This window comes from Phocoena phocoena, chromosome 13, assembly GCF_963924675.1.
Source record: "Phocoena phocoena chromosome 13, mPhoPho1.1, whole genome shotgun sequence".
Lineage (NCBI taxonomy): Eukaryota > Metazoa > Chordata > Mammalia > Artiodactyla > Phocoenidae > Phocoena > Phocoena phocoena.
The window spans coordinates 5041450-5065968 of NC_089231.1; positions in this window are offsets into that span (position 1 = coordinate 5041450).

The window sequence follows — 24519 nt, forward strand, 5'->3', positions numbered from 1 at the left end:
GTATATGTCCATGACTCTCTCTCGCCCTGTCAAAACTCACCCTTCCCCCTCCCCATATCCCCAAGTCCGCTCTCCAGTAGGTCTGCGCCTCCATTCCTGTCTTATCCCTAGGTTCTTCATGACATTTTTTCCCCTCAAATTCCATATATATGTGTTAGCATACGGTATCTGTCTTTGTCTTTCTGACTTACTTCACTCTGTATGACAGACTCTAGGTCTATCCATCTCATTACAAATATCTCAATTTCATTTCTTTTTAAGGCTGAGTAATATTCCATTGTGTATATGTGCCACATCTTCTTTATCCATTCGTCCGATGATGGGCGCTTAGGTTCTTTCCATCTCCGGGCTATTGTAAATAGAGCTGCAATGAACATTTTGGTACATGACTCCTTTTGAATTTTGGTTTTCTCAGGGTATATGCCCAGTAGTGGGATTGCTGGGTCATATGGTAATTCTATTTGTAGTTTTTTAAGGAACCTCCATACTGTTCTCCATAGTGGCTGAACCAATTCACATTCCCACCAGCAGTGCAAGAGTGTCCCCTTTTCTCCACACCCTCTCCAGCATTTATTGTTTCTAGATTTTTTGATGATGGCCATTCTGACTGGTGTGAGATGATATCTCATTGTAGTTTTGATTTGCATTTCTCTAATGATTAATGAGGTTGAGCATTCTTTCATGTGTTTGTTGGCATTCTGTATATCTTCTTTGGAGAAATGTCTGTTTAGGTCTTCTGCCCATTTTTGGATGGGGTTGTTTGTTTTTTTGTTATTGAGCTGCATGAGCTGCTTGTAAATTTTGGAGATTAATCCTTTGTCAGTTGCTTCATTTGCAAATGTTTTCTCCCATTCTGAGGGTTGTCTTTTGGTCTTGATTATGGTTTCCTTTGCTGTGCAAAAGCTTTGAAGTTTCATTAGGTCCCATTTGTTTATTTTTGTTTTTATTTCCATTACTCTAGGAGGTGGGTCAGAAAGGATCTTGCTGTGATTTATGTCATAGAGTGTTCTTCCTATGTTTTCCTCTAAGAGTTTGATAGTTTCTGGCCTTACATTTAGGTCTTTAATCCATTTTGAGCTTATTTTTGTGTATGGTGTTAGGGAGTGATCTAATCTCATACTTTTACATGTACCTGTCCAGTTTTCCCAGCACCATTTATTGAAGAGGCTGTCCTTTCTCCACTGTACATTCCTGCCTCCTTTATCAAAGATAAGGTGTCCATATGTGCATGGGTTTATCTCTGGGCTTTCTATCCTGTTCCACTGATCTATCTTTCTGTTTTTGTGCCAGTACCATACTGTCTTGATTACTGTTGCTTTGTAGTATAGTCTGAAGTCAGGGAGCCTGATTCCTCCAGCTCCTTTTTTCGTTCTCAAAATTGCTTTGGCTATTCGGGGTCTTTTGTGTTTCCATACAAATTGCGAAATTTTTTGTTCTAGTTCTGTGAAAAATGCCAGTGGTAGTTTAATAGGGATTGCATTGAATCTGTAGATTGCTTTGGGTAGTAGAGTCATTTTCACAATGTTGATTCTTCCCATCCAAGAACATGGTATATCTCTCCATCTATTTGTATCATCTTTAATTTCTTTCATCAGTGTCTTATAATTTTCTGCATACAGGTCTTTCGTATCCTTAGGTAGGTTTATTCCTAGATATTTTATTCGTTTTGTTGCAATGGTAAATGGGAGTGTTTTCTTGATTTCACTTTCAGATTTTTCATCATTAGTATATAGGAATGCCAGAGATTTCTGTGCATTAATTTTGTATCCTGCTACTTTACCAAATTCATTGATTAGCTCTAGTAGTTTTCTGGTAGCATCTTTAGGATTCTCTATGTATAGTATCATGTCATCTGCAAACAGTGACAGCTTTACTTCTTCTTTTCCGATGTGGATTCCTTTTATTTCCTTTTCTTCTCTGATTGCTGTGGCTAAAACTTCCAAAACTATGTTGAATAAGAGTGGTGAGAGTGGGCAACCTTGTCTTGTTCCTGATCTTAGTGGAAATGCTTTCAGTTTTTCACCATTGAGGATGATGTTTGCTGTGGGCTTGTCATATATGGCCTTTATTATGTTGAGGAAAGTTCCCTCTATGCCCACTTTCTGGAGGGTTTCTATCATAAATGGGTGTTGAATTTTGTCAAAAGCTTTCTCTGCATCTATTGAGATGATCATATGGTTTTTCTCCTTCAATTTGTTAATATGGTTTATCACATTGATAGATTTGCGTATATTGAAGAATCCTTGCATTCCTGGAATAAACCCCACTTGATCATGGTGTATGATCCTTTTAATGTGCTCTTGGATTCTGTTTGCTAGTATTTTGTTGAGGATTTTTGCATCTATGTTCATCAGTGATATTGGCCTGTAGTTTTCTTTCTTTGTGACATCCTTGTCTGGTTTTGGTATCAAGGTGATGGTGGCCTCGTAGAAGGAATTTGGGAGTGTTCCTCCCTCTGCTATATTTTGGAAGAGTTTGAGAAGGATAGGTGTTAGCTCTTCTCTAAACGTTTGATAGAATTCACCTGTGAAGCCATCTGGTCCTGGGCTTTTGTTTGTTGGAAGATTTTTAATCACACTTTCAATTTCAGTGCTTGTGATTGGTCTGTTCATATTTTCTATTTCTTCCTGATTCAGTCTTGGCAGGTTGTGCATTTCTAAGAATTTGTCCATTTCTTCCAGATTGTCCATTTTATTGGCATAGAGTTGCTTGTAGTAATCTCTCATGATTTTTTTTATTTCTGCAGTGTCAGTTGTTATTTCTCCTTTCTCATTTCTAATTCTATTGATTTGAGTCTTCTCCCTTTTTTTCTTGATGAGTCTAGCTAGTGGTTTATCTATTTTGTTTATCTTCTCAAAGAACCAGCTTTTAGTTTTATTGATCTTTGCTATCGTTTCCTTCATTTCTTTTTCATTTATTTCTGATCTGATTTTTATGATTTCTTTCCTTCTGCTAGCTTTGGGGCTTTTTTGTTCTTCTTTCTCTAATTGCTTGAGGTGCAAGGTTAGGTTGTTTATTCGAGATGTTTCCTGCTTCTTAAGGTGGGCTTGTATTGCTATAAACTTCCCCCTTAGAACTGCTTTTGCTGCATCCCATAGGTTTTGGGTCGTTGTGTCTCCATTGTCATTTGTTTCTAGGTATTTTTTTATTTCCTCTTTAATTTCTTCAGTGATCACTTCATTATTAAGTAGTGTATTGTTTAGCCTCCATGTGCTTGTATATTTTACAGATCTTTTCCTGTAATTGATATCTAGTCTCATGGCGTTGTGGTCAGAAAAGATACTTGATACAATTTCAATTTTCTTAAATTTACCAAGGCTTGATTTGTGACCCAAGATATGATCTATCCTGGAGAATGTTCCATGAGCACTTGAGAAAAATGTGTAATCTGTTGTTTTTGGATGGAGTGTCCTATAAATATCAATTAAGTCCATCTTGTTTAATGTATCATTTAAAGCTTGTGTTTCCTTATTTATTTTCATTTTGGATGATCTGTCCATGGGTGAAAGTGGGGTGTTAAAGTCCCCTACTATGAATGTGTTACTGTCTATTTCCCCTTTTATGGCTGTTAGTATTTGCCTTACGTATTGAGGTGCTCCTATGTTGGGTGCATAAATATTTACAATTGTTATATCTTCTTCTTGGATCGATCCCTTGATCATTATGTAGTGTCCTTCTTTATCCCTTTTAATAGTCCTTATTTTAAAGTCTATTTTGTCTGATATGAGAATTGCTACTCCAGCTTTCTTTTGGTTTCCATTTGCATGGAATATCTTTTTCCATCCCCTTACTTTCAGTCTGTATGTGTCTCTAGGTCTGAGGTGGGTCTCTTGTAGACAGCATATATAAGGGTCTTGTTTTTGTATCCATTCAGCCAATCTGTGTCTTTTGGTGGGAGCATTTAGTCCATTTACATTTAAGGTAATTATCGATATGTATGTTCCTATTCCCATTTTCTATATTGTTTTGGGTTCGTTATTATAGGTCGTTTCCTTCTTTTGCATTTCTTATCTAGAGGAGTTCCTTTAGCATTTGTTGTAAAGCTGGTTTGGTGGTGCTGAACTCTCTCAGCTTTTGCTTGTCTGTAAAGGTTTTAATTTCTCCATCAAATCTGAATGAGATCCTTGCTGGGTAGAGTAGTCTTGGTTGCAGGTTTTTCTCCTTCATCACTTTCAGTATGTCCTGCCACTCCCTTCTGGCTTGTAGGGTTTCTGCTGAGAGATCAGCTGTTAACCTTATGGGGATTCCCTTGTGTGTTATTTGTTGTTTTTCCCTTGCTGCTTTTAATATGCTTTCTTTGTATTTAATTTTTGATAGTTTGATTAATATGTGTCTTGGCGTATTTCTCCTTGTATTTATCCTGTATGGGACTCTCTGTGCTTCCTGGACTTGATTAACTATTTCCTTTCCCATATTAGGGAAGTTTTCAACTATAATCTCTTCAAATATTTTCTCAGTCCCTTTCTTTTTTTCTTCTTCTTCTGGAACCCCTATAATTCGAATGTTGGTGCGTTTAATGTTGTCCCAGAGCTCTCTGAGACTGTCCTCAGTTCTTTTCATTCTTTTTTCTTTATTCTGCTCTGCAGTAGTTATTTCCACTACTTTATCTTCCAGGTCACTTATCCGTTCTTCTGCCTCAGTTATTCTGCTATTGATCCTATCTAGAGTACTTTTAATTTCATTTATTGCGTTGTTCATCGTTGCTTGTTTCATCTTTATGTCTTCTAGGTCCTTGTTAACTGTTTCTTGCATTTTGTCTATTCTACTTCCAAGATTTCGGATCATCCTTACTATCATTATTCTGAATTCTTTTTCAGGTAGATTGCCTATTTCCTCTTCATTTGTTAGGTCTGGTGGGTTTTTATCTTGCTCCTTCATCTGCTGTGTGTTTTTCTGTCTTCTCATTTTGCTTATCTTACTGTGTTTGGGGTCTCCTTTTTGCAGGCTGCAGGTTCGTATTTCCCGTTGTTTTTGATGTCTGTCTCCAGTGGCTAAGGTTGTTTCAGTGGGTTGTGTAGGCTTCCTGGTGGAGGGGACTAGTGCCTGTGTTGTGCTGGATGAGGCTGGATCTTGTCTCTCTAGTGGGCAGGTTCACGTCTGGTGGTGTGTTTTGGGGTGTCTGTGGCCTTATTATGATTTTAGTCAGCCTCTCTGCTAATGGGTGGGGTTGTGTTCCTGTTTTGCTAGTTGTTTGGCATAGGTTGTCCAGCACTGTGGCTTGCTGGTCGTTGAGTGAAGCTGGGTGCTGGTGTTAAGATGGAGGTCTCTGGGAGATGTCCACCGTTTAATATTATGTGGAGCTGGGAGGTCTCTTGTTGATCAGTTTCCTGAAGTTGGCTCTCCTACCTCAGAGGCAGAGCCCTGCCTCCTGGGCTGGAGCACCAAGAGCCTTTCATCCACACGGCTCAGAATAAAAGGGAGGAAAAGTAGAGAGAATTATTAGAAGTATGAGGAAAGAAAGAAGGAAAGGAGGAAAGGAAGGAAGGAAGAAAGAAGCAAAGAAGGAAAGAAAGGAGGGAGGGAGGGAGGAAGGAAGGAAGGAAGGAGGGAAAGAAGGGGAAAATGTAGAGAGAATTATTAGAAGTTTGAGGAAAGAAAGAGGGAAAGGAGGAAAGGAAGGAAGGAAGAAAGAAGCAAAGAAGGAAAGAAAGGAGGGAGGGAGGGAGGGAGGAAGGAAGGAAAGAAGGAGGGAAAGAAGGAGAAAATGTAGAGAGAATTAGTAGAAGTTTGAGGAAAGAAAGAAGGAAAGGAGGAAAGGAGGAAAGGAAGGAAGGAAGAAAGAAGCAAAGAAGGAAAGAAAGGAGGGAGGGAGGGAGGGAGGAAGGGAGGAAGGAAGGAAGGAAAGAAGGAAAAAAGACAGAAAGAAAGAAGATACAGTAAAAATAAAATAAAGTATAATATAGTTATTGTACTAAAAAATATTTAGAACAAAAAAAAAAAGAAAAAGAAAAAAAAAAAAAAAAAAGAACAGATAGAACCCTAGGACAAATGCTGGAAACAAAGCTATACAGAGAAAATCTTACACAGAAGCATACACATACGTGTTCACAAAGAGAGGCAAAGTGGGAAAAATCATAAATCCTGCTCCCAGAGACCACCTCCTCAACCTGGGGTGATTCGCTGTCTAAAGGAGGGAAGGAAGGAAGGAAAGAAAGAAAGAACGAAGGTAAAGTACAATAAAGTTATTACAATTAAAATTAATTATTAAGAAAAAAAAATTTTTTTTTTTTAAAAAAAAAACATGGACGGATAGAGCCCTAGGACAAATGTTGGAAGCAAAGCTATACAGAGAAAATCTTACACAGAAGCATACACATACACGTTCACAAAGAGAGGCAAAGGGGGAAAAATCCTAAATCCTGCTCCCAGAGACCACCTCCTCAACCTGGGGTGATTTGCTGTCTAAAGGAGGGAAGGAAGGAAGGAAAGAAAGAAAGAAAGAACGAAGGTAAAGTACAATAAAGTTATTGCAATTAAAATTAATTATTAAGAAAGAAAAAAAATTTTTTTTTTTTTTAAAAAAAAACCATGGACGGATAGAGCCCTAGGACAAATGTTGGAAGCAAAGCTATACAGAGAAAATCTTACACAGAAGCATACACATACACGTTCACAAAGAGAGGCAAAGGGGGAAAAATCCTAAATCCTGCTCCCAGAGACCACCTCCTCAACCTGGGGTGATTTGCTGTCTAAAGGAGGGAAGGAAGGAAGGAAAGAAAGAAAGAAAGAACGAAGGTAAAGTACAATAAAGTTATTGCAATTAAAATTAATAAGAAAGAAAAAAAAATTTTTTTTTTTTTTAAAAAAACCATGGAAGGATAGAGCCCTAGGACAACTATTGGGAGCAAAGCTATACAGAGAAAATCTTACACAGAAGCATACACCTACACGTTCACAAAGAGAGGCAAAGGGGGAAAAATCATAAATCCTGCTCCCAGAGACCACCTCCTCAATTTGGGGTGATTAGTTGTCTAAAGGAGGGAAGGAAGGAAGGAAAGAAAGAAAGAAAGAACGAAGGTAAAGTTCAATAAAGTTATTACAATTAAAATTAATTATTAAAAAAAAATTTTTTTTTTTTTTTTAAAAAAAAAAAAACCCATGGACGGATAGAGCCCTAGGACAAATGGTGGAAACAAGAGTATACAGACAAGATCTCACACAGAAGCATACATGCCCACATTCACAAAAAGAGGAAAAGGGAAAAAAATCACCGATCTCGCTCCTAAATTCCCCCTCTTCAATTTGGGCTCACTCCCTGTCTATTCAGGTATTCCACAATGCAGGGCACATCAAGTTGATTGTGGAGCTTCAATCCGCCGCCTCCGCGGCTGCCGGGAGAGACCTCCCCCTCTCCTCCCTGCTCTCACAGCTCACAGGAGCTCAGCTTTGTACCCGGCCCTGCCCCTGCGCGCTGATCGCTGGAGGGCGTCTGTTTTTTTTGCTCAGACAGGACGGGGTTAAAGGAGCCGCTGATTCGGGAGCTCCGGCTCACTCAGGCCGGGGGTTGGGGGATGGGGGAAGGCGGGGCACTGCGTGCGGGGCGGGCCTGCGGCGACAGAGGCCGGCGTGACGCTGCACCAGCCTGAGACCCGCCGTGCGGGAAGCTGTCCCCAGATCCCGGGAACCCGGCAGTGGCGGCCTGCACAGGCTCCGCGGAAGAGGGGCGCGGAGAGTGACCTGTGCTCGCACACAGCCCCCCTGGTGGCGGCAGCAGCAGCCCCAGCGTCTCCCGCCCGTCTCTGGGCTCCGCAGTTTCAGCCGCGGCTCGCGCCCGTCTCTGGGGCTCGCGCTTCCCGCCGCGGCTCGCGCCCGTCTCGGGGGCTCGCGCTTCCCGCCGCGGCTCGCGCCCGTCTCGGGGGCTCGCGCCCTCAGCCGAGGCTCGCGCCCGTCTCTGGGGTTTGCGCTTTTTAGCCGCGGCTCGCGCCCTTCTCTGGAGTTCCTTTAAGCAGCGCTCTTAAACCCCTCTCCTCGCGCGCCAGGAAACAAAGAGGGAAGAAAAAGTCTCTTGCCTCTTCGGCCGGTGCAGGCTTTTCCCCGAACTCCCTCCCGGCTAGTCGTGGCGCACCAACCCCTCCAGGCTATGCTCAAGCCGCCAACCCCAGTCCTCTCCCCGCGCTCCGTCCAAAACCGAAACCCGAGCCTCAGCTCGCAGCCCCGCCCGCCCCGGCGGGTAAGCAGACAAGCCTCTCGGGTCGGTGAGTGCCGGTCGGCACCGATCGTCTGTGCAGGAATCCCCCCGCTTTGCCCTCCGCACCCGTCGCTGTGCTCCACTCCGCGGTCCCGAAGCTCCCCCCTCCGCCTCCCGCAGTCTCCGCCCGCGGAGGGGCTTCCTAGTGTGTGGAGACCTTTCCTTCTTCACAGCTCCCTCCCACTGGTGCAGGTGCCGTCCTTATTCTTTTGTCTCTGTTTTTTCTTTTTTCTTTTGCCCTACCCAGGTACGTGGGGAGTTTCTTGCCTTTTGGGAGCTCTGAGGTCTTCTGCCAGCCTTCAGTAGGTGTTCGGTAGGAGTTGTTCCACGTGTATATGTATTTCTGGTGTATCCGTGAGGAGGAAGGCGATCTCCACGTCTTACTCTTCCGCCATCTTCCCGCCCAGCCCCTTCCTCTTTTTAAACATTTTTTTTCCTCCTCATTTAACTGTTTAGTTTGTATATTTGTCCTATTAAGTTCCTTGAGGCCATAGATTATGTCCTATAGTTCTCTATAGAACATTCAACTTTTATATCTGTGCTGAGTTTGCTCCTCTGCTGTTATCTGTTATATTTGAAGCAATTCGTATGTTCAAACTATCAGACAGCTCCTGTATAAATATGTTGTGTTTTGTTAAAAGCAGCTTGTGAAATCCTAAAGTTTTCAGTTGGTGATTTCATTCTATTTTATTTTTAAACGATTATGATTTAATTTCATACATTTAACACATTTTAATGTAAAAAAGTACAAAATTACAAATTGTCGTCCAATTGTGAACATAGATTTTTGTTCAGAGAACAGGGTCACCATTAATACGTGGCATAACTTTTAAATTTTACATTGAGAATCATTCTTTCCAAAAGTAGCAAAGGAAGCAGTGGATACAAATATCCCGTTTTGTTAAGTTGCTTGCTCAGGCAAACATATCCTGATTGGAGGGTGAATCTTAGAAGAACTCCCGATTTGCCAGGAATTTTCTTTTCGGGCCTTGTAAGTGAAAGGCTGCAAGAGCTGAGTTTCTCCTTGGAGGTAGGGGCTGAAAGGGATGCAACTTTCAGCAAAAACCAAATGGAGAGAACTTTATGCAGTGGATCAGGTACTAGATGGATAGCAGAACATAGGTATAATGCAAGTGTCAGGGAAATGTATCTGGAAGGCTTTCACGTCAAGGTTTAAGCACCTTTACGAAGTGCTCTAGGCATGCTAATTCTTGGAGGTCAAAGAGTTATCTCGGATGATGGAGAAAAAACTAGTTAGAAGTTAAGGGAGATACTTTTTCAGAAACACAGGCAGGTGTGCCCAGGTGTGCACACACATGAAATTAATGATGCTTCGGGACCCTTCCTGTGTTACCATACACTGAGCTGAGGACTTTCATAAAATAGCTCTAATCCTCACAAACAACCCTGAAAGACTTACGTCATCGTCCCAGCTTAGGGACAAAGTGACTGAACCCAAGTACCTCCCAAATTCACACGTGTAGTGCAGAGCTGGGATTTGAACCTGCGTCTTCCACGCTGGGACGAGGGTGTGATGTGTCAGCTTGGCTGGGCTGAGCGGCACCTCCAGGTGCTCCGGTGTGTTTTCAGTGAGTGTGGGCTACACGGGAGGTGGCAGCTGTTTGTAGAACACACTCACCTTCGTCCAGTTATTCATTCGGTGCTGCTGTGAAGGGCCCTTGCAGATGTGTTACAGTCTTTGACTAGTTAGCACTGAGTTAATCAAAAGGGAGACGAAGCTCGGTGGGAAACCTAGTCAGATGGAAGCCCTTTAGAAGAGGAGTGAGGCTCTCCCTGAAGGTGGAGATTCCCAGCTCAGCTTGTGGTGGTGGGGTTCCCGCTGCTCCGATGTTTCCTTCCCAGCTACCTGCCTGAGGACTGAAAGCCTCAGCTTCTGCTCCTGGCGGGCCATCTCCCCCACTGCCTGTCCTGTGGCCTCCGGCTTCTTAGCCAGTGCCCATTCCTTTGTTATATGTGTTCTACTCACCCACTACTTTATTTCCATGATAGTATTTCTTTAAATCTTGCTCCAGATGCTTTTGAAAAAGTTTTGTATGTCGCCATACACTCTTTACATGTTTATATGGGCTGATTATTCATAAGATAATTTATTTTTCACGTACAAAGTATGTCCAAGAGTGGAAGACAATGCTTTATCCCAGCTCATTTATCCCCACTTCTGGGAACCATTCAGCCTTTTCCATAGGGCTTAGGAAATATTTCTTGAAAATACTGTATGTTTTAATGGGGCCAAATATTAGAAAAAAATATCACAGGATTTATCTTATGATTCAGCACTGTGAACTCTCTTGGGCTTGGCTCTAGGTTTGAAGGCTGACAGCGTGTTTTATTTCTGAGCCTCACTGATGTTTTATACTGGCTGTGAAAGCCTTTGGCACCGTGTCCTTTTCTCAGAAATCTTAATAAACAACTGGGAGCAAGTTGCACCTCATGAGCGGTTAGTACGTCCTGAATCAGCAAAAGCGCCTCTGTCTTTTCTGAAAGGCAAGCATTTGGCCACCATACAAGTTAGTGATGGTGCAGATAATTCACAGTCAGGAGTGGAGCTGGGTCCTCGGCGTCAGTGAGCGGCAAGGTGATCGGTGATGACTCTGACAGCCTCTTGAAGACGTGTAAATCTTTTGCCAATATCTTAACATTTCCAAGCTTAGTTCCATAAACAAATCCCGTAATTGCGGTTTGGCTGGATATGCCTCGGTATCTAGTGGTTTCTAGAATATCTAAGGTGATAATATTAATATAATTTACGTTTGAGAGAGTGCCAGGGGAGGTGGTTGGCCCAGAGTCCCTGCGCAGTCCTGCCGAGTGTGCGGGGCTGCAAGGCTTGTCTGGCTCCATTTCTGGAGATGCCACCATATGCTCCCCAAGGGTGGGAACTGGCTTGTTTGCTCCTTGTTGAGGTGTTTATTCCTTGTTCAAAAAGCGCTGGGCCCTGGGTTTCTTTCCTGTAATGCAACCACGCTAGACGCAGGCATTTATCTTAGGCCTGCCGTGTCACCTGCGTGAGACGTGAGGTTCTGGGGAACTGAGGAGAACACGAAGTCCTGGCTGTTGCCGTGAGCAGTGAAGCCCTTTGTCTCTGACCCGGGAGTCTTGTGTCTTCTGTCAGCTTCCAGGAGAGGGTGACAGGTTGGCTTACTGCTTCCAAGAAGGGCAAAATCTCAGACCCCTCACATTTGAGGCGTACACGGGCCTCTCACTGCTGTGGCCTCTCCCGTTGCGGAGCACAGGCTCCGGACGCGCAGGCTCAGCGGCCATGGCTCACGGGCCCAGCCGCTCCGCGGCATGTGGGATCTTCCCGGACCGGGGCATGAACCCGTGTCCCCCGCATCGGCAGGCGGACTCTCAACCACTGCGCCACCAGGGAAGTCCAGATCCGTCACATTTTTACGAAGTGATTTTCCTTTGCTGAGAACCACAGTGCTGCTTTTCTGGAACAGCAGTGTTGACGATATTAAAGACCACCACAGCCAGACATTTGTTAAGCACCTGCTTTCCAGGTGTGGCACATGCAGGCACTGTGCTGAAAACTTTCATGGTGGTCCAAGGTAGGTGTTTCCTTGGGCTCCGTGCGATGGAAAGGCACACAGATTAACCAAGTAAGAGTTTGCTCCTGGCGGTCTCCCCTAATCATGCTGCTTTGTCCCCTGCTCTCTCCCCCACGGCATTTATCGGGATCTGGCATACTTTCTGACTCATGAATTACGTTTGTTTATTGCCTCCTCTCACCTCCAGAACCTCAGCCCCCATGTTTGTCTCCTGGGCTCCCTGAGGCCCCAAGAACCATGCCCTGTGCCCGCCAGGCTCTCTGTAACACTCGCTCAATTAATGGTAACTTTCCTCTGTTGGTGAGAAAAAATTTTTTCTCTACCCTCCTAAATTCTTCTTAAGAATTCAGTGGACGTGAGACAGATGAACAGGAGAAAAACCCATTTAATTTGGTACCCGTGGGCGATCATGAACGTGATGCCTGGAGACTAACTGACAACAGGCAGCTTTTATGTCTTTTTACATAAAGAGACAGTACATTGGTGCGGAGTTGATGGGACAAAGCAGCATAGGTCTGGGTGCTTAATTGGTAAGGAATTGAAGCAATGTTTGGGCTTGGGTGGTGATTAGTAAAGAGTAACAACGTTTGTTTACACAGGCTTCTTGGCCCTGAAGTCCCTGTCTCTGGTGACAGGGATGGCTCTTCTTAGCCTCCTGGTACAGGGAGACACCTTCACCGGGAGATTTATTTCCTGGTCTCCGGGGGGGACAAAGGCAGGTCAAACTGTCTCTCTTGTACTGGCTGCTTTTCAAGTAGCTTTAATTTGAAATCAATATGCCATGGAGGCAGATTTTGGGGCAGCCTGCCCTGGGCCCCCATAGCTCTCATGGTTATGAAGTAGCTGCACTTTCTCTGATCTCACACCTACATCCGAGGCAGGAAGAGAAGACGACAAGACAAAGAGAAGGAGGAAAGGGAAAGGAAAGATGAAATGAGGAAGAAGAAATGAGAATTGTCTATTTCAGGAAAAAAAAAAAATCAGAAACACCCAGTGAACCTCTGCCCATGTCTTGTTGGCTAGAACTGAGTCTATGAAGTATTCTCACCGAGTGTCTAGTTATATTGAACAAAAGTGGGGTTTTGCCAGTAAGAAAGGAGAGAATAAATATTGAGTAGGTAGCTGTTAGCATCTTCAAAAATGCTAGTATCTTTGTAACCTTCCAAAGTACCCTTTAAATAGACATAATCATTTCCTTTCTGTAGATACAGAATAAAGGAGCTAAGCTGCCCAAGGTCACACTGCTGGTAAATTGGGAGCTAAGACTGAACTACAGTCTTTCTAGCTCCATCCTGTCGTTGCTAATAATATTATACAATTGCAAATGGCCCTAGAGTCCTCTGAATGAATCTAACAATGAACTATTTTTTGAGCACTACTGCTCTAGTCTGCTCGGGCTGCTGTAACAAAATACCATAGACTGTGGTTAAGCACCAGGAGTTTATCTGTCACTGTTTGAGAGGCTGGAAGTTGATCAGGTGCCAGCATGGCTAGGTTCTGGTGAGGTCCCTCTTCCTGGCCTGCAGGCGGCTGCCTTCTTGCTGAGTGCTCACATGGCTCTGGGGTGAGGTTGTCGGGGGTGGGTGGGTAGAGGGAGTTGTGGAACAGAAGCTTTTGCTCTCTTCTTATAAGGGCACTAATCTCATCATGGGGACATCACCCTCATGACCTCACCTAAACCTAATTATCTCTCCTAATACTATCATATTAGGGGTTAGGGCTTCGACATATGGATTTGGAGGGCAGGGTGGGGGGTCTACAAACATTCAGCCCATAATAACCACTCTTGATAAGATATTAAGCTAGGTACTATGGATGGATATATCTGATGCTTTTTGACATGAAGAATTTTATACTCCCATAGACGTGGTAAGATATAATCACAGGAAAAGATGACTACTAAATGACCCAAGAAGCCATGTTATCAGAGTTCAGAGAAAAGACCACCTGGGCTGGTCTGAGAAGGCTTCAGAGAAGAGGTGGGATTTGATCTGGGCCTTGGAGAATGAGTCCACATAGAAGAATAGGGAGGGGCATTTAGGGAGCAAGAAATTGTATCTTGGTAGAAATGATTTGTCCTTTCTTAGGACAAATTCTGAGAAATAATACTGGGGAGATTAATTATACTTTTAATGCATCCCGACACAGATAGAGACATTATTTTAATAAGCAAGCTGTTGGTACATTTACCAGTTAGGAATGTGGATGAATGTGAATTTATAGCCATCTCATCTCATTAATAAATGGAAAATTATTCGGTTGGTGAAATCAGGGGTGCAGAACCCCCTGAGGGCAGGGACCACGCTCTCTGTGTGGCAGTTAATCTCCTTGCAGGCTGCATGGCACGTTACATTCTGGAAACTCAGTTTGCTGGGGAGCCAAGGTTGAGAGCGTCCAGCTTCAGAACCTACCATACACATACCCGCCTTTTTAGTAGCAGCTGATTTTTTAATATTTTTTGGGCTATTTTTGTAATTATTGCTCTGTTATGTGGCAAATCCACTGCTCCAGTGGCCGTAGTTGATTGACTCGGGGTGGCCGCGTGGGCCAGAAGGGGTCACCCATGGGCTGGTCTAAGGGCGCCCTGCGGTTCCTGACACCCTCCCTAGAGGTGTCTCGTCTAGTGCAGCCATCTCAGTTCTCAGGGCTCCTGGGCTGGTCTAAGGGTGCCCTGCGGTTCCTGACACCCTCCCTAGAGGTGTCCCGTCTAGTGCAGCCGTCTCAGTTCTCAGGGCTTCTGGGCTGGTCTAAGGGCGCCCTGCGGTTCCTGACACCCTCCCTAGAGGTGTCCCGTCTAGTGCAGCCGTCTCAGTTCTCAGGGCTCCTGGGCTGGTCTAAGGGTGCCCTGCGGTTCCTGACACCCTCCCTAGAGGTGTCCCGTCTAGTGCAGCCGTCTCAGTTCTCAGGGCTCCTGGGCTGGTCTAAGGGTGCCCTGCGGTTCCTGACACCCTCCCTAGAGGTGTCCCGTCTAGTGCAGCCGTCTCAGTTCTCAGAGCTCCTACCAAGAGGTACGAGTCCTTCAGGCTGACGGGGAAATTCCTACCTTACTGCGCACGCACAGGCAGGTGGAGGGCGTCTAGGTTTTGACACACTTAATGGTGCTGATGTGTTGGAAGGAGGACCACATGGTGATGTATTCACTGGGCTGTCCTCCCCCACTGCCTCGTCCTATTCCCTGGCGACCTGGACGCTGTCCTAAGAACCTCCTGGTTATCCTTCAACTCCTGCAGAGAACAGAAGTGTGCTCTGCACAGGGGCACAGTGAGCTGGGTGGTCAGACCCACAGAGACTGCAAGGGGGACTCCCCCCGCCCCCGCGAGCGCTGGGAAGGGCAACCCCAGGCCCCCTGTAATCCTCAGCTGAGTCCTCGGTCTGGGACCCCTACCTGCTCCCCGAGGAATGGCTCTATGTCAAAGGTCTAGAGAAGAGCAGACTCTCATTTCTGAAAATATCATGTGTGTGGCCCTTCCCCTTCCAGCATCTCAGGGAATACAGGGCGGTGCCTGCACTCCTGGTAATCATAGGACAGGGTTATTAAAAGCTACTTTGGGGCTTCCCTGGTGGCGCAGTGGTTGAGAGTCCGCCTGCCGATGCAGGGGACACGGGTTCGTGCCCCGGTCCGGGAGGATCCCACATGCCGCGGAGCGGCTGGGCCCGTGAGCCATGGCCGCTGAGCCTGCGCGTCCGGAGCCTGTGCTCCGCAACGGGAGAGGCCACAGCAGTGAGAGGCCCGCGTACCGCAAAAAAAAAAAAAAAATCTGCAGATGCGGCTGTGGAGGTGGAGGATGACGAGAATGAGGAGCAGTGTCTTCATAGTTTCCTTAACTATGTACAGTTCCTTGGAGGATTTCAAGCCCTTTGTAGCTCTTGTTACAGTCATAGCCCCCAGATTCCAGGGAAGGAGGTAGACAAGGCAATGACTGCGGTAGAAAGGGGCCAGGGAAGGAAAATGCCACCTTCCCGCAGCATTTTGAGGACTAAAAGCCGGGGCTAAGCATCACTCCTGGCTTGCTGGCTGAGCACATTTTATTTTCTCGTTTCCCTGAAGTATTTGCATAAGCACCATAAACCCAACTGTAGAGGATGCTTTGGAGAACACTCTTGGGTCTGCGATCCACGGGAACATTGGGCCCTGAGGAATTTTATTAACTTAGAGGAATTACCGATTCAACTGAGATGATAGCAGGAGGGTTTTTAAAAAACACTGTGCTGCGTGCATCCTGTCCCCTGTGCCAGCACCCGTCACACCTTGTCCATAGCGGACCCTCAGCACGTCCTCGAGACCGAAGTTCATGGGTTGTTCATCTGAAAATTTAAGATGCTTTAAGACACTGATTCTTGGCGCGCCGTGTAATTCTTTAGGAATCACTGGTCTCTTCATATTGCGACCTGGCGAGGGGAGCTTTGGTGCCCCTCTCCCAGCCCTGAGTGCAGACGCCCCGCTGCACTTCCCTTGTTCAGAGCTCTCGTCCCCGCTCCTTTCTTGTTCTCACCATGAATTTAACGCTCTCAATAAACTTTATCTCGCCTTTTATGTGGTTGGTACTAAATCTCTTCTGCTGTCATAAGAGACACCTTTTCAGTTGCTTTTGCACCTTTTCTGTGCACCAGCTCTGTGGTACGGGGCCCTGGCCTCTGGATCTTTCCTGAAAGTGGATGATTCTCCTCTGCACCACGTCCTGTGACATCATGCTGGGATGTCGCCTTAGAGAGAGCCTCAGGGCTAAACACACGTCCTTCCTGCCCCATCTCTCGGGCTCCTGTTCTCCACACAATTGGAGGCACAAAACTACTTTAGAAACAGGTTCCAGCTCGTGATGACATCTGTCTCCTTGAACCTGAACTGACGTTGCGGGGCTCTTTGCACTGCTTCCTGTCCGTGTATTTTGACAACTCATGTGGAAAGCTTTGTATCCCCATGAGGACTTCACATTCTTTGATAAGAGGGCCTGCAACTTACGCTTAAGACACTTCCAGCTCCTGGTACAGTAACAAGTGCTGGGGACTCAGTCCACAGACACTGGACGGAGCGTCAGCGCTCCTGCTGCCGGCTATGTCCGCTCTTAGGACTTCTCTGTGTGATTAAAGGACACAGCTCATCCCCCATCGACCCTGCATTCTGCAAAGGGGCAGCTGACCTGGTTGATCCAATCCGATTACCAGTCGTGCTGCTTGTGACTCTACTCTAGAACTGGTTGGGTCGACTCCTGAGTCTGAGGAGTTCTTTGATTCAGGACTTCATACAAGCCACTCAAGTATTTTGAGCAAGCATGAATCCATACTTTGTGATTAACTGTTTCTTTCACGGTGCTCTCCAGAATGGAGGCGATTAGAGTAATATACAAGGACAGTTAACTTTAATGTGGTCCTGGTGGTAAAAACCATCCTTTCAAATTAAATTACTTATAAACTACACAGCCAATGATGTTTTAGGCAGCTTCGATTTTCTGACGTGTATTTTTGTTCGTTGCTCCCAGTGTCTCTATGCGGCCTGTGCTGGTCTGCAGCAAGTTATGTGGCGTTTTCTTATCTCAGAGTTTATATTGAAATTCTGTACTTCACAAAGAGTATTATTGGTGAATGTCATATAACAGAAGTGCTCCATGATCAAAGAGGTTTGCAATATATTCTTGGGGCCTTTCATGTTCTAATATGCATTGTCGGGTTCAGCTGAGCCGGGGGGAGCTGAACTGCTGGGTGTTGGAGCAGCAGATTAAGACCAGGAGCCAAAATGAAAGCTAACAGCCGAGACTTTAAATCTCTCACTGCCATGTTGCAAGCAAGAGGCTAAGCCAGAGAAAGCACGACCCCCCCTCCCATTTTCCTTCATGAAACACCACACTGCTCGAGATCCAGGTGGACCACCACAGATGCGGGGGTCCTCCCGTTGCAGAGGGAGCCCCAGCAAGAGGCTCTGGCAGTCTTATGGACCTAGGGCTGCTGGGGAGGGGAGGGGCTGGGAGGGGAAGGTCCTGATGTTGGAGTCATTGTGGAGAAAGCATCTTCACGGCTCCCTCTCCCCTCCCGCTAGTAGGAGATCTCCTAGAGGTGCCTGAGGAGGGTCCCTGTTGAAGGCCCCAGTGAGGAGTCTTGGAATGGAGGTGCCTGGGCTAGGAGCGCAGGCACGCCTGAGTGCTGGACTCCCTGCACGTAATCGCCCTCCAAGAGGATGAAATACAAGGGGTGCTTCTCAAACGTGTTTAACTATGGGGTTCCTTTTTTTTTTTTTTTTTGCGGTACGCGGGCCTCTCACTGTTGTGGCCTCTACCGTTGCGGAACACAGGCTCCGGACGCGCAGGCTCAGCAGCCATGGCTCACGGGCCCAGCCGCTCCGTGGCATGTGGGGTCTTCCCGGACCGGGGCACGAACCCGCGTCCTCTGCATCGGCAGGCGGACTCTCAACCGCTGCGCCACCAGGGAAGCCCTGGGGTTCCTTTTTACACGTCTTGTGACTGGTATTCTGATTTCAGAATTACCAGACTTTCAACCTGCAGTTGTTCAAAGTTTAGTCTTTAAATTGGGAAACTTTTTTTTTTGTTCCTCTAAATGCGTAGACTTCATCAGTAACATTTCTTTGGATCTAGCTACAAATTCGTACAGCTGTGCTTTTCCTTCAGTGCTCGTGTGCTTGTCTAATGACATCTACAAAATGCAGGCAGACCACGCCAAGGGCTTCGAGATCACCTCCCAGGAACGGAAGGCAAAGGCCAGAATTAATTGCTGCAGCGATTATTTTCCACTTTACAGACGAGAAAACGAAAACTTAAAGCCGTTAAGTAACACTTTGTCACTGATGACGTTGGGTCTAAAAGCCACAGACTCTGCTTCCAGAGGCTGAATCTTAACTATTATTTCTGATGAAGGTATTAGCTGAAAAGAATCATCTGTACTTGAGCAAATGATTAATTTAGACACAACCCTACATGATATCAATAAATCGTGGTCAGATGAGCCTACAGCGCAATCCTGATATTGACATGCTGTCCTTTCCTCTCTGGAGGAACCAGGGAAATGCCCGCTCTTCTTCTTGTCCTTTGGCCAAGGTCACTCCTGGCCATTGGCCTAGGTCATTAGAACTGTCAGCCTGTGGCTTCATGCTGCCCGTGCCTGCAGCCGCTCAGCGTTCAGCCTTGAAGCTCTTCCGTAACTTCGTTTCTAATTCTCTGGTTATTTCTGTTCTTCGAAGGCTAATTCCACAATGCCAAGGCGAGACTCCCCTCCGATGCAAATGTATTTGGAGATGCTTGTTACAAAACATTTTTCTGAAGAATGCCTATGGCGGCTTCTAGTCGTCTCTTCTCTGTGCTGTTGTAGTTGAAAAGTTTAAAAAAATATATACTGTTGGCTCTTCCATGTCACGTGATAATTACGAGAGACTCTGTACTTGCACCCCAGAGTCGCGCGTGTCCAGGGCCTCCCTGGCTACACACACCACTCCTTACACTGCTTGGGGTTTGCAGCCATAGAAGCTATGGGGGCCATATTTTCTCAGCCAAAATTTGGAACACACGCCCCAGCCAGGATGACTGTACGTATGGGTACACAGGACATAATATTTCTTTCCCAGAAAACCTGAGGCATATGGTCTCCATATGTACAGAATCTATGGCCTCTCACACGTCTGTTTGCTGATGAATTTCTAGTCACATGAATATGTAACAATAGTAATGTGATTTTTATAGCGTCGCTGTCTGGGCCTTTCCATTTGGAAAAGATATTCATCATTTCTGTTTATGGCCAAATTACTTCTCAATTTTGTGGCCAGCCTGACATTATAAGTTATGTATCTTGGTTTTGATGTTCTTCAGTGAGTATATTTTCTTACTTCTATTTAGGGATCTGTGCTCTGTCTACGCAAAAAAAAAAAGGAAAAAAAGGGGCTGTGTGTGTTCATTTGTCCTGAAAATGTCTGTGGAGGAGGTTGCTTGATGGAGAATCAGTGTGGGGAGAGATTTCAGGGGAAGTATGTGAGGAGGAAGCTTTAGAAAATACGATTAAAGTTTATGAAGTTAGTTCTCTGCTGGGGTCAACGAACACGGGTATTTTGAAAGGCATAATAAGTGATGAATGAAGGGAGGACGAGAAAATGGCAGAAAAATGGAAACCATAGTGGTGTAGAAGGTATTTTTTTCATCCAGGCATCCACCCTTCAGCCTGCTCCCAGGTGGCGAATGGAGAAAACAAATAAATAGCTGACCTTCACCCACAGCAGAGCAAACAGCAGCGCTAGGAAGTGGAGCAAAGGCTGATGATACCTGGGGGGTTAGTGAAACGTGGCTGAGTAAAGAAATAATAAGCACAGCGAGCATTTATTAATAAGAATCCTCAAAGTGGTAGCCAGTGACATTCCGGTAGACAGGATCACCTCCAAAGTAAGCAAGAGATGATACATTTGATTGGAATAACAGAAACAAGAAGCTCCTAAAAGAAAAATGATGCCTTCATAGCGGTTAAACTAAATTGGACACGATGCAGCTCGTTAAGGTGATAAGTGTAGGTGTTGTGATGGGCAGGCCTTATACATTACGTTGACCTTCAGACAGACGTGAAAGCCAAGCTTGAAGCACCAAAGAGTGATGGATGGCACAGGGAACCCCTTCGTATTTTTCTCTTCGTTAGGTGGTTTTAAACGAAACATAAGCTCCATTCAAAATCCTTTGGTTTTTGGCAACACTTCTCTAGCATCTCTCTGCAAAGGAGTCTCATTTTCCCACCGGGCCACATGGGTCATTTTTTCTCCATCTCTTCCACTGTGTGCAGAGGAACAGTCACGCCTTGCTTAAAACTGTTGAGGTGTTTCCCGTCATTCATTTACGGGAAAGAAACTCCTCAACACGGCCTGCCTGCCCCTTGCCTACTTCGCCCAGGGTTGTGGAGGTTACCGTAGGGTCCCGAAGTGTCATCCTCCTAGTGTCACCCTGAGCTAGTTCTGACCCCGCAGGGAAAGCTTTCTCCCTTCTCACCCTAGTGATCGCCTTCTCAACTGTCAAGTCTCGGCGCGTGTGTCACCTCCTCAGGGAGACCTTCTCTGACCCTCAGCCTAGGATGGGTCACCCGCTGGGGGCTCTTGCGGTGTTCTCAGTCTATCTTTATGGTATTCGATACAATTATGTACTTATGTCATCTTGTTTCTTCCCCACCAGACCAAGCTCTGCAAGGTCAGGGGACCATCTTCTGTGCATCTCCAAATTTTTAGTCATGGTGTTAAATGGTATCACCTGGTGTGGAATCGACTGTAGAGTAGGTGTCTTCACCTGGTGTGGAGCGTGGTGCAGAGCTCACTGCCTGGTGTGCATTAGCTCATTTAATCCCTAGGAGGGAGGTGCTATTATTACCCACGTGGTTCAGAGGAGGCAACTGAAGCATGGAGGAGATAAGCAGCTAGTAAACGTGGACAGATAGTTAAGCCCAGTCCGTCTGTCTCCACAGCCTGACTCTCTTGAATTTTTAATCATGGTGCTAAACTGCAATTCAAGACAAGAAACTCCGTCCCAGACTTTCCTCCTTGATTTTATGCCCTCTTTTCCCAGGAGTGCAGCTGTAACCTGAACCCCATCTGTCCATCCATCGACCCTCCCTCCCTCCCTTCTTTCCATCTATCCTCCCATCCATCCATTCTGTCACTAAACATTTTCAAACCCCCAATATATACTAGGTACCATAGTTAGCACCGCAGATACAGGATGGAGAAATATTAGTTCCTGTCTAGATGCATTTATACATAAATATATACATTTATATAGAAATGTTTTAATCTCTATATGTTCATCAGTGTATACCAGTCAATATCTATCTACCTACCTACCTCTCTACCTATCTAATCATCTATTTATGTAGCTTCTGAATATACACATGCATTCAGACCAGTAGTAGGAAGTCTAGTGGAAGTTTTAACAAATTATTATGGTCATCCAGCAGACAGAGGTTATTAAATGATTACCTGAAAAAGTGTGGGAGGGCAAAGCTTATGGAGGAGCTGACGTCTGGATCTGGAAGGATAATAGAATAATAATGCATTTGGCAGGCCAGTAAGTGTAGAAGAACATTGAAGTGGGACTCATATGGGTAAACGGGGTGGTGGGGAGCGAGGCCTGTGGAAAGGGGTTCAGTGGAGGGGCTTTGGGGTGTGGGATAGAGTGGCGGGAGAGGAGGTAGGGGGTAGACTGGAGACCAGATGGTGAAGGTTTTTGTAAATAGGCTTTTCACTCACAATGAGGGGTCCACAAAGGCCTCCTTGTGGCTGACGGTCTGGAGTGGGGCTCACTGGGGGAGGGAGGTCCATTAGGCAGTAGCACCAGCTGGTCTCCAGGTCACAGAGGTGACAGAAGCCCTTCTAACCCTTCAGTTCTGCATCACAGTGGTTCCATTGCTCTTCCTGGGCTGTACAGCCTGGAACGGATGAGCTGTCTGTGGATGGACTCTCTTCAAGGCTTGAAAGGTTTGCTTGGCAATTCCTTTATTGACTTGAAGATGGGTTTAATATCTAACACCTGTTAGCTTTGTTGGGGATCAAAGGTGAATATTAATCATCCAGGCCTTCTAGGTCCCAGTACTTAGTAGAAAAGGGCACAGTCTCTACCTTTCTTCCTTCCTGGGGCGGAGAGCAGAGGAAAGGCTTTCGCCATCAGAAGACTGCTGTCTAGCACGTGCACCTGTCCTATCCCCTGTGCTCTTTGTTTTATACCCAAAGCTTCTGAGCCTAACGTGTGCATCCTCTACATAGATGCAACCTGGAATCCCCTGGGCCCCTCCTTCTCCTCCAGTTCCAGGTAGCACTGGCTTTAATGCTCATGAATTCCATGGCCTGTGAGGGCCCCAAGCTCCCCACAGGACATGCGGTCAACGAGCTGTGTCCTCCTCAGCTTCCCGATACTCCTCGTGGGCAGTTTCTGACCCACACTACTGCAAAGTAGACCCCAGAGCCTTCCATAGCTCCCCATCCCCAAAATAGCCCCCATGGAGCATCTAAGCATGAAGTGGGGTTGACTAAGAATTTGGGAGGTCACGTTGCACACTGCTCGGCCCTCCATCTCCTTGACCCTTCTCTCTTCTTTCATCTTATCAAGAATTCCAACCTTTATCCTTCTCTTATGCAGAAAAAAAAAAAAAACAGCTCTCTCCAGTTCCTGTTCCCGGATCCAAATGACCCACTCATCACGGTGTTCCGCCAAAGAAAAGGGATTTCTTTCGAGTGGTGCCCACCCTCTGTAGCAGGCAGCCATGATTCGAAAGACCAGTTCTTACTTTCTGTTCTTATGAAAGCTAAGTGAAGTTTCTAAAGTGGGCCAGTGATTAGACTGTGTGCCCGGTGTATGTACATGCATTTGTGTGTGTGCATCCTGGTATGTGTGTGTGTGTGTAGGCATGTATAACATGTGTACCCACATGCGTGCATCTACAACTGATGTCCCAGGGCATGTGTAAATGGGCTGAGTTTTGAAGTAGACGTGGAATTTTAGATTTCTGAGAAAGTTGCAGCGTGGCAGGAACTTTTACTGGGGGATGACTGACAAGTCAAGGATTGAGGGCGCCCCAAACAATTCACGTGTTGGAGCGGCGGCCACCTTGGCTGTACACACTGAGGTGTGTGAACACCTTTGAAGCTCTTTTGCAACCGTAGGTTCGCCTCGGTGCCTCCCATCCACACACAAGGGTCTAGATGCCCTGGCGTCACACTCAGGATCACCCTCACCCCATTGACCCTCATTTTCCTCATCTGTAAATTGGGTTGACAAGTGTCCACCTTTGAAGTGTGTATTGAAATGTCTAGTGTAGTTTCTGGCTCGGGAGGGTCTAAAACATGTCCCCGTAGCGTAGCAGCTAAGTGCGTGGGCTCTGGCCCTGGGCTGCCGGGCTTTCTAGCTGTGTGATCCTGACTGAAGTAAGTGACCTCTCTGTGCCTCGGCCACTGCCCACCAAGCGCAGCAGAGTCCCTGCCCCTTGGTGGCGCCGTGAGGCGTAAAGCAGCTGCCCGCGCCAGGCACTTGGACCGCTGTCTGCTATCCAGCGAGCGCGGGGATTGTCACTGCCAGGGTGTTGACCCTGGGAGCAAAGTTCCGCTTCATAGAAAATTGACTTGTAGACTAGCGGCCAGACCTAGAAACACTTACCCTGTGATTTTCTTGCAGTATGATGATTTTTGAGTTTTTTTTTCTGGTCACAAATAACCTCTGTGTAGTTTATTTACATAGCACCTGTCAGTTGATTCCGGGGGTGCTGAGACAAGTGAGCTACTTTCGTTCTAAAACAATATTTTTGTTCTAAGCGGTCGAGGAGGGGAGGGGAGATTTACTCTGACAGTGAGACCAGTCCGATTCCACCGGCTCACGCTGGCCGCTGCCCGTCGGGACCCCTCGCTGGTCCAGCCCTGGGTGCGTTTCAAGTTCAAACTCACCTGCTTTCCTGTTAATCTTAGGAAAGGCTCTCGACTGTCTCCCAGCGAAGGGGGCAGATCTGAGTCACTGTGTTCCCTGTGTTTGTGCCATTTGCAAACAAGGCAGGAGTGGGCGGGGTCGTGCTTCTGCCAGAGGTGTGCATCCCAGGCACAAGCACCCGGGCTTCTTCCTTCAAGGATGAACACAGGGTCTCACTACCCATAGCCAATTTTAAGGAAGGCCACTTGTTATTTTTTTTTAATATAAATTTTATTTATTTATTTTTGGCTACATTTGGTCTTCGTTGCTGTGCGCGGGCTTTCTCTAGTTGCGGCGAGCGGGGGCTGCTCTTCGTTAGGGTGCGTGGGCTTCTCATTGCGGTGGCTTC